The following is an 11,082-nucleotide window of genomic DNA, read 5'->3' as shown; positions in this document are numbered from 1 at the left end:
GTCGGTCCGGGAGCAGCTCCGCACAGGCAGGAGCAGCAGGGACACTGTCCTGGCAGTTCCGTACTGCCCCTCTGCGGCCGCCTTGGCCACTTCACCAGGGAGAGGTCCTGCAGCACGGGACCTTAGCGGAGGTGGGATCTGCACTGCAGCCATGCAGGAGCATCAAGGTAGCTCCCTGGGCTGCAGGATGCAGTCAGTGCCCACTGCACTGCTGGTGCCGCCCAATCCCGTTTCACATTCTCTCTCCTCCCTCGCGCAAGCCTTTTCCTCACCCTTCTGAAAAGACTGCACTGATACTTAAGATTTGCAATTTGGGGAGGGATTGTCAACTGAAACAGGGGCCTGCTGCTCCATATACCTGATGTGGGAAAGCAGAGACAGCTAGAGACTGGGCTCAAAGGATCAGTGGATAGCATGCCTCATAATAGGGAGCCTGGAGGCTTCTGGCAGCAGAGGGACCCCTTCTCCACCCTTATACCTCAATTTACAGAGTGAATGCAGTGCAGTGCCCTAAGAGTGAAGGGGAACACGGTCCACTTACTAATCACAGAACAGAATTACAGAATCATTTAGGTTGGAAAAGACTTTCAAGATCATCATATCCAATGTAAGTCCAGCACTGCCAAGTCCACCACTAAGCCGTGTCCCCAAATGTCATGTCTACGTGTCTTTTCAATCCCTCCAGGAATGGTGACCCTTCTACTTCCTTAAGAAACCTGTGCTGGGGCTTCACAACCCTTTCAGTAAAGAAATATTTCCCAACAACTTGAGGCCATTTCCTCTCCTCCTGTCCCTGTTCCCTGGGAGCAGAGCCCGACCCCCCCGCCTGTCCCCTCCTGTCAGGGAGTTGTGCAGAGCCACAAGGCTCCCCCTGAGCCTCCTTTTCTCCAGGCTGAGCCCCTTTCCCAGCTCCCTCAGCTTCTCCTGGGGTTCCAGCCCCTTCCCCAGCTCCGTTGCCTTCTCTGGACACGCTCCAGCCTTGTCATGAGGGGCCCAGAACTACCCCCAGGACAGGAGGTGGCTCAGCGGTGCCAGCACAGGGACAGGCACTGCCCCGGGGGTTGTGCCCACACCAGTGCTGGTACAAGTCAGGTGCCATTGGCCTCCTGCTTACCTGGGCACATCTGGGCTTATGTTCAGCTGAAAAAAAAAAAACCAACACCCACAATATTTTGTGCTAGTTTTAAGCCTGTTGCCTCATAATTTCATCACATGCCTATATCTTCTACAAATCCTAAGTCCATTTGTGCTTTGCCTTTCCTCAGTGGTGGCTGATGATCTCTACCACTTTTACCTTCGTATATCATTTCTCTAAAGAATTCTCACAGGCCTCCTCTGATGGAAATCCCTCCACCTCTCACTATCCTTATCACTTTTTCTAGAATTCCTCTAGTTCTACTAGTCACGGCATCTTAAGGGATACAGAACTCCATCCTCTCTTCAGAACACAGGAGAGCCATGGATTTATACAATATTACAACAGTAACTTCGGCTTTGCTAATTCATTTCCTGTAATACCTAACATCAAATTTTCCATTTTAATCACTACTGTTAAGCTCGTGTTTGCAGAGAACTCTCTATAAAGATGCCACGATTTCTTTCCTGAGCTGAAAGAAATAATTTTAGCAACAATGTGGCTACATTGGCAGGTTTATTTTCTTTATGCACTTTACATATAAATTCATCAACCTGGAATTTATTCTGCCATATTATCATCCAGTTTTGAAACACACTTCCCCAATCCTAAGACAGCTTTAGGTTCTACTGCGTCAAATAATGTCACATTATAATCTAATTTTGTTGTTTCGTTATTTAGATCTTTGGAACTCATTCATCCTACACTGAGCACCAATGGGGAACCAAAAAGGCACAGAAACTCAGTATTTATTCGTCCTTCTGCAGCCACCACCTTCAGCAACTCCAGGTCCCAGGGATTGCACTAATTCAGCTTAGACCTCTTGAAAGCTATGCCTGTAGTTTCCTAAAGGCTCATCAGTCAGTGGAAGCCTGCTCTTGGGCTTTGTCACCATTATCCCTTGACTCACAGCCTTGTGTCTCTCTTTTTCTGTAGCACTTTCCCCATTTACTTATTATCCCCTTTGCATGGAGAACCTCCTTGACTGTCTGACCTTAATGAAGAAGAGGTGTGCTCTCGCCTTGCGTGTACCCTTACATTTCCTGGCAAAAATTCACCAGGAAGTGCAAATTCCTGCCCCTGGGGAAGAAAAACCCCAGGCATCAGAATGTGCTGGCAGCCACTCAGCCAGAGAGCAGTTTGTCAGACAAAGACCCCAAGTGGAACACGAGGCAGCAGCAAGGGTGGGGTACCTGGGCACAGTGACATCCAGGAGGGGATCCTTCCCCTCAGTGCAGCATGATGAGGCCACAGCTGGAGTGCTTTGCCCAGTGCAAGAGAGACATGTACATACTGAGGAGTGCAGAGAAGAGCCATGAAGATGACAAAGGGACTGGAGCATCTCTCCAGTGAGGAAAGGCCAGGAGTGCTGGTACTGCTCAGTCTGGAGAAGAGAAGGCTCAGAGGGGAGCTCGTTAATGTATAAAAATACCTGATGGGAGCATGCAAAGAGGATGGATCCAGGCTCTTTTCAGTGGTGCCCAGTGACAGGACCTGATGCCAGGGTCACAGACTGAAACACAAGAGGTTCCCTTGGCACATCAACAAATGGTATTTTACAGTGAGGCTGACAGGTTGCCCAGACAGGTTGTGGAGTCTCCCACCTTGGAGATACTGAAAGGCTGTCTGGACACGGTCCTGGGCAACCAGTTCTGCTTGATGACCTCCAGAGGTCCCTTCCAACCTCAACCATTGTATGAGTCACTGCTTTTTCTTACTGCTTACAAGGAGTTTTCTTTATTGACTATTTCCCTTATCAGCTTTTATATTCTTTAGAAACCTTGCTGAGAGCCATTTTCAAAACACTGAAGTGCAATATGCTGACAAACCCACTTTGATTTACATGAGCCATCGAAGAATTCTAATCCTAATAAAACAGGGACACAACTGAGAATAGAATAGGAACATAACAGACCCATGGGGCACTGTTTGTCTCTACAGAAGACACGCTGACTCCTTACCTGCAATGGCACACTTACACACCTCCTCTTCAAACAAAAAACAGGACTCCACGAATTACAACTTTGTGTGCAATTTATATTGTTAAAGATATTAACAGATGAGGATGGCTGCAACACTTGACAGAAGCATTCACTCAGAAAATAAAATCTGAAGGAGTAATGAAGAGCCTGATAGAAGACACTACAGAACATGGTATCAATCAGTACAGTTTTTTCATCACACTGCAGCCAGTGCTGGTCACATCTCTGAAAGCATACAGCAGAATTATAACCATACAGATATAGAAAGACTAGGTACAAAATAATCCTCTTATGGAGAGGAACTGAAGCAGAGTGCGTGTTTATGTTGCAGAGGAGGGGGGAAATATAAAGAATGAAAATTGTCACTGTGATGAAAGGAGCACATTGTCGTGTAACAGAAGAACTTGAGGACCACCAACAAAAATGGAGGACTAAGTTCAAAATGAATGAAACCTTTTTCATGCAAAATAGCCAGCCTGGGACACCAACGGACATAGGACTTGCCAAGAGACACTGAAGATGCAAAAAGCAGTAACTAGATAAGGAGCATCCAGTTTTCTTGGACTTGTAAACCACTAGGCAAAATCTGTATGTGTTAAATGTCCACAAGACACACACCACCATTCACTTCAGAGGATGGTGGGGACTAAAAGTACCAGACAGTCCATAGCAAAGTAGTGACAGCAGATGTTTCTCAGGTGCCCTGTCTCAGGGCACACTGCCTTGGTCCCTAGCTGGTCTGTGCACATCCCAGGGAGATCCAGAGATGCTGTTCTTAGCAGTCCACACTGGTTCACTTCCTTACTAAGATAGGTCTGGACTACCAAGCCCAAAACTAGCACAACAATTACTTATAAACCACATACAGATACTGTTGCACTAGACACTTTCATTCATACAAGAATGACAAGTATTAAGAGAACAAGCAGAGGGGCTGGCATGGCCTTTAGAGCTTCAAATACTTCCTTTCCCCAAGTCAGCCTTGATCTGCCAAAACCCTTCTTAACAAGTATTTGTCCAAGTTCTTAAACCCTCCACTGATAGAAGGTCTACAAGCAGTATATCGCATTGAAATTTCCAATGGTTAACCAGCTTGTCTTTGTGAAAGGTATAAGGCTCACAGTAAGGACCTACGGAAATCAATTAGTGCTCAGTAAAATATGGGTGTCACATGATCCAAAAGTTTCTTTTAGCCATAAGATCCATTAATGTGTAAACAACCATGATCAGTGCAGATCAACACCTGGCTTCATGGCTGGTGTTGATGCCAGGGCTTCAGCTTCTCCAGTCATGGGATGTTCTTTGATGAATACAGATTACTAAGGAGAGACAGGATTCACCATCAGCCAGTTCCCTGAGGACCCTGGCACGTGTTTAATCAGGTCCTATGGACTTGAGTATGTCCATGTTCCTCAGATGGTCTAGGTCCTGATCTACTCCTACAGTGGGCAGGACTTCATTCCCCCTGTCCCTGCCTTGAGATTCAGAGAGTCCAGTGATTTGGGAAGAGCAATTACAAGTGAAAACTGAGCAGGAAAAAAGTTGTTGAGTACCTCAGCCTTCTCCATTTTGGTCGTCACTAATTCTCCATCTCATTTATTGGGGAATACAGTTTCTTTTGCCTTCCTTGTCTAACCAGCATACCTGTGCAAGGAAGCCCTTATTCTTCACATCCCTTGCTAAACTTAGTTCCAGCTGTGCCTTAGCTTTCCTGATCCCATCCCTACACTCCTAGGCAGTATCCTTATGTTCTTCCCAGGATGTGTGTTCCTGCTTCCACTGTCTCTGCATTTCCCTGCTGTGTTTCAGTTTCAGGAAGGAGGTCCTTACTCAGCCATGCTGGTTTCCCACATTTCTCAGCTGAGTTTTTGAACATTGGAATCAATAGTTCTTGGGTTCTAAGTAAAATGTCTTTCAATAGATGTCAGCTCAATATCCAAATGGAAATCAGGATCCAGTGGTGTCTCTTGGGGCTCCATACTGGGACCAGTACTGGTTAATATCTTTATTAATGACACAGACAGTAGCACTGAGTGCACCCTTGTGTGTGTGCAGGTGACACCAAGCCAAGGGTGCAGGTGACAAGCTGGAGGGCAGGGATGGCATCCAGAGGGAGGGACCCTGAGAGAGTGGGCCCATGGGACCCTCATAAAGTGCAGCAAGGCCAAGTGCAAGGCCCTGCACCTTTGGGGCAATTGTCTCACCTATCCCAGTACAGACTTGGGGATGAGTTGACTGAGAGCAGCTTTGTGGAGAAGGACTTTGGAGGTGCTGGTGGATGAAAAATAGAACAGATCCTGGTCACGTGCGCTGCCAGCCCAGAAACAATCAGTCCTGGGCTGATCCCGCAGCATGGACAGCATGTGAGGGGGGGGATTATTCCTGTTTGCTCTTGTCAGACCTCACCTTGCTCCACAGTACAAGACAAACATGGATCTGCTGGAGCAAACCCAGAGGAAGCCATGGAGATGCTCTGAGGGCTGAAGCCCTCTGCTCTGGAGATGGGCTGAGAGAGCCAAGGGTGTTCAACCCAGAGAAGAGAAGGCTTCAGGGAGATTTTCTTGAAGCCTTTCAGTATTTAAAGGGGGCTTGTAAGAAAGACAGAGACTTTTTACCAAGGCCTCTAAGACAAAACAAGGGACAACACTTTTAAAGTGCCATTTTAAAGAGGGTGGTTTTAAATTAGAAGGAAGGCATTTTTAGTAAGGAAGACATTTTTTACAATGAGGGAGGTGAAACACTGGAACATGACTAGGTGATCTGTAAAAGATCCCTTCCAACCAATACATTCTATGCCTCTGTGAACCACAGTGAATGAGCTTTGTACCTTCTCCTGCAACTACGCAGATTGGCCCCTGTCCACACAGAGTGTGATCAGCCTGCCAGCCCATTCAGTTACTATGTGGTTATCCCCATGATCTCAAAGAACAAACAAGAATAAAAACCCTTAAGTAACCTTCCACTATGTCCTCTTTCTACCATGAAACTGGAAAGCATAAAAATCTGCAAGTAACATTTTAAAATCATTCCTCACTGGTCTCACAGCTGCAAACACAGCTCTTGCTTTCCATCTAGACACCACCTCTTAACTCTAAATTCTGCTGTTGCCATGAATCATAGATATTTTATCAGAGGAAAATGACTGGTTTAAATCTTTAAAAATAATAAATTTATAAATTTTCAATATCATTCTTTGTTGGGCCTTGCAATTTCACCAAGTGAAGTCAAATTTCTTTCACATCATAGACTCATAAAATGTTAAGGGATTGGAATGGACTTAAAGATCATCTAGTCCCATCCCCTCTGCCATGGGCAGGGACACCTCCCACTAGACCAGATCACTCAAGGCCTTATCCAACCCGGCTCTGAGCACTGTCAGGGTCGAGGCACCCACAACCTCCCTAGGCAACCTGTTCCAGTGTCTAACCACCTTCATAGTAAAAAATGTCTTCCTAATATCTAACCTAAATTTCCCCCTCTTTCAATTTGTACCCATTACTCCTTTTCTTATTACTGCAGTTACTAACAAATAATCCCTCTTCAGCTTCCTTGTAGCCCCTTCAGACACTTCCACACAACCTTCTCTTCTCCAGACTGAATAGTCCCAACTTTCTCAGCCTGTCTCCATAGGGGAGGTGCTCATCAAAAGCACATTTACAAATCAAAGGCCACATGCTGAAAAGTTAAGTTTACATGATTTCGCACTTCAATGCAATAGCTGTGCCTGTAAAAATAAAAATATATAACTGGTAAATTGTGTTTTCTTCCCTGCAGTTTAGGATCTCGAAAGGAATTGAACTACCTTTAAACAAATAATTTTTTTAATTTATTCACAGGCAGAGAGTAAGTGTGCTAAATTTGGGGGTAAAGGGTACGATATTGAATAGAATCTTACACTGACATTCTTGGAGTAGGCAAATTCTTCAGTCTAGCTAAGGCCTTCAATTAAGCCATGGTGCTAGTTCTGTTCAGAGAGAAATGCTTCTGTCCCTTGCTTTGGGCACTGATCACAGACAGACACAGACACCATCTCTGTGCCAGTACAGAAAACAGAGAAGGCTGCAGGACTGTAAGAGGCCAGAAGGGAAAGGATAGGAGGTTTGTCTCTCAAACACTGGAACCTATGAATGCAGAGTTTTTCAAGAAATGGAAGGAAGACCAAAAGAGCTTTCCATAAAATTCATGGGGTCCTTGTGCAGCATGGAGCTTCCAGTGCTCGCAAATACATCCAGGTACAGAAATGACAGTATCTTTGTCACTTCCATGTTTACTCAGTGAATATTGTAAACATTTGACAAGGGCATCTCAGGCTGTCAATTCACAAAAATTAAACACACCTCACTTGATGACCTCTAAGGAACCTTCCATGAACAAGACCAATTAGCCAGCGTCTGCATTATGAAAGCACTATGGAGAACACAGCGCAGCCTTGTGAGCTAGATGGAAAGGCACATAAGGTATCTGCTTATTTCCATGCACCCAGGACATTTCTATAAAAATGCAAAACCTGGATAACTCTCCTGGTATAACACCTGAACTCTCAATATTTTACAGTTTCAATTAAGAACCATTCAATTCCTTCAGCTGCATCTTTCCAGAAAAGATAAGTTCCTGGAACGCTGTTCAATTTAAGGAGAGACCACCAAATTCCAGGTGTTAGCCCAAGCACTCTGCTTGGAAACCACTGTATCAACACTGCACTGGATGAGGAGAGAGCGCTGAGTGATAAAGAGAACTGAAGGTTAGCATTAGCATCTTCATCAAAAAACTGAAGGAGTTTTCATACATAAGCTCTTCCAGTTAAAGTGAGAATTGTTATAACCTAGGCTATTTATTTCCAAAGCAAAATAGTATGCATTTCTTCTACCACACAGTTTACACTACCAGTGCGGTGACCTGTGCAGGCTGTGAAAGGTGAGAAGTCACCAATCCAGGTGTGGCAAAAACAAAAGTCCCTTATAGGCACACTGTGTACTGGCTGGGAAAACAGACAGGTGGATATTCACAGTGGAAGCAAAAAGTAGAATGTAACTAATGTTAGAAAATGAAGATCTGAGTGGCAGATTTGAGCACCGTATCATGGAGATGACCAATGCCCATCCAGCAACAGCAGATAGTGAAGAAGTCTTCCTAGCTGGGAAGAGCTAATTTAAACCTGCACTGAGAAGCATGGGAACCCCACAGATCAATAACCACCTGACAAGAACTAATTATATTTACCTGTGGCAAATGGAGTAATGAATTACCACAAAGAATACCTGCTGCTACTACTACTCCTCTTAGCAACTGCATTCTCCAACATCACTTCCACTCTGCCAGATCAGCATCTTCCTGCCAGCACTAGTGCAAACTCTCACAGAAGTAATTGGCTATTCAAAGGACCCGTTTAGGTCAGCAGCAGCAAGCTGGCATCTTAGGATTTATTTCACAACATAGTATTTCCCATATGCCCAAAGGTAAACATTTTCCATCCCCAATACAAAGCACAGACACATCCTTCCTGACTAAAACAGGTCACCTTTCAAAGAGCTAAAACCTACCTGTACCAGACAAGGCAGCTGAACACCTGGAGTCACATCTGTGTAGACCAAGAAGAAGGAATAAACTTATCCTGTGGATGGAGCAGGAGACCAGATATTATGTCATGATGAATTAGCAGGAGATGCTCTCATTGACCTTAAGCAGGAACAGCTCTAAGACAGCAGGCTGAGGATGCATTTGGATCCAGCTCTGAAAAGAGAAAGTACGTACTGGGTGAGAGGGAAGTAATGTACAATAAAAACAACATTTCCTAGAACTGCACCAACCCATGTGACACTTCATAAGAAGCACAACATGGGGAAAAAAAGAGGGGGAGAAGAGCAAGAAAGGGAAGATGAGACTGACATAGTGGTTTGGGACTTCTCTGGAGACTTTGTACACAGGTGCATGTCCAGGCTGCCAGGACAGCAGTTTTGCCCAGGCACTGGCCCATCCATGTGGGCTCTTCAATTTTCCCACAGGACCCAGCTTGTATTTGTGGAATCTAGAAAGAACATGAAGGTCACTGCTTGCCTATAACCTGTCAACATACTGAGCAGGCTCTGATAAGAACCACAGGGTGGGTAGGATTAGAGTGGATCCCTGGAATTTGCCTGTCCCAAGAAGCAAAGGTATCTTCTCAGACAGATGTTCTCAACCTGGGGAAGGCAGGCCAGCTTAGGAACATTGTCCAAGTCAGCTTGCTTTCATCCTTAAAAAAATCAACTCCTTAAAGAACTCAAAATCAACTCCTACCAGAACACTCCAGCATTTTAGCAGGCACTGTTAGCTGCCCCAGTAGAATAGGGAGAGTGCGGCAGACTGGAGTAACTAATGATCCCACAGATTTAGGGCATAGTCAGGCAGCTTCAGTGTCTGCATGCTATGATAGGTCCCAAAGAAGACGAACCAGGCTAAGAAGGAAAAGGGACCTGTTCCTTGGGAAGAGCTGAGCCAGCTGCACCTGCAAGTACAAAGCCCTGCTGCTCCTGACAGCTCTGTACTGTAGCTGATGAAGAAAAGCAGCATTACAGCAGAACAGGTGTGAGCACCAGCACACACAGCACTCTCAAGCATAAGCTCGCACCTAGACATGCAGATAGAAACAACTGTTCAAAGAATGGATAGGCAAGAAAGGGAAGTATGAACATTGCAGTGCCAGCCTGGGCAGTGCCAGGCGGCATGAGTAGAGTGGGTAACTCCACCAGGGACAGGACCAAGGCTCTGGATCCAGTGGGGTCAGAAAAAGGGAAGAAAAAAGGACAGAAAGAAGATCATGGTGAATTCTGCTGAAACAGAGCTGTATTCAAGGAAGGACAGATCCCAGGCAAGCAGGGGCTGAGGCAAACACTGCAGTGGAGGCAGCGCAAATGAGAAGGGAGAGTGCATGAAGTACAGGAAGGAACACTACCGCAGCACTGAGGAAAAGGAGGAGAGCAAAGACTGAGTGTCCTCACCCTGCCTTAGGGGCAAGGCCAAGCTGCAAGTTCCTCCTCACAGAGAGGTCAGGGCATTCAGCAAGGGAAGACAGGCTGGCTTCACTGGTCGTGTCCCCATGGAAAACAGCAGATCGTTGATTGCTCCTGAGACAGCACCAAGGAAGTGGTTATTTTCAGAAGCTGCAGGACTTCCTCGGATGGGCAGTAGGATGAAGTCAGTCTCTCCAAGAAGGGAAGTGCTGACAGTACCAGGCAAGGATAATGCACACTCTCCCAGATCATGCTGACTGGTGAATGACCTTGTTTGTTCCTCAGTCCCCCATTTTAATTCTACCTCAGTTTTTCCCAGCAGCAGCTCGCACACAGGGATCTTCCACAGGCCACAGTGATGGAGGAAACGGAGAAGAGTTCAGGCCTCAGGGAACAGGAGGGAGGGAAGGAGCAGCAGTCTCCAGCAGCAGACTCCTGGTGCCAAAGTGAGATGGTTTACATGTTCAGGAAGTCAGAAGATCTTCCAGAAGGCCACGCAGAGCATCAGTCTCCCACAGGCACGGATCTGTTAGTCCTGAGAGAGTATCTGGGACCATGTATCTCCCTCTGAAGACGGAACTGAGGGGCATCTTAGAGGCAGCAAGTCAAATACTCTCTCTCAAAAGCTGCCATCTCCTGTGTGAAGGCTGGTTGTTGCTGGAGCACCAGAGACAGCAGTCAGTTAGATGCAGGGCAGCGCTGGGGTGTCTCCAGGAACAGGGTGTTAAGAAGAGGACACTCCTCTCCAGAGAATGCATGGACCATGTCAGGGCAGGATGGGCAATTCCAGACGAGTGATGGTGTCTCCCTCGGTAAAGTCAGTCCCTGCTAAAGGAGACCCTCCCGAGGGGGCCTGCAGCCCACATTCGGGAGAGGTAAATGAGCACTGGGCTCCCCCTTTCTGCCTGCCTCTCCGAGCGAGCCGAGTTCCTGCAAGGCAGCAAAGCCGCCGGGGATCGGCGGAGGAGGCGGGGGT

The 11,082-nt window shown here is 46.4% G+C and overlaps 1 protein-coding gene across 1 annotated transcript in view; it reads right to left on the bottom strand.

The window, feature by feature from the left end:
• The window catches only part of LOC103617009 (SWI/SNF-related matrix-associated actin-dependent regulator of chromatin subfamily D member 3), a 79,152-nt gene extending 68,100 nt beyond the window's left edge, over positions 1 to 11,052 (bottom strand). The window contains exons 1-2 of the mRNA XM_017736321.1: positions 10,095 to 11,052; positions 8,658 to 8,847 (exon numbers count right to left, since the gene is read on the bottom strand). The gene's annotated coding sequence lies outside the window, so the exon portion shown is untranslated. The remainder of the gene's footprint in view (positions 1 to 8,657; positions 8,848 to 10,094) is intronic.
• Between the last annotated feature and the right edge of the window lie 30 nt (positions 11,053 to 11,082).

Source organism: Corvus brachyrhynchos, unplaced genomic scaffold (assembly GCF_000691975.1).
Source record: "Corvus brachyrhynchos isolate BGI_N302 unplaced genomic scaffold, ASM69197v1 scaffold706, whole genome shotgun sequence".
NCBI lineage: Eukaryota > Metazoa > Chordata > Aves > Passeriformes > Corvidae > Corvus > Corvus brachyrhynchos.
This window is presented reverse-complemented; position numbering and strand designations above follow the sequence as displayed.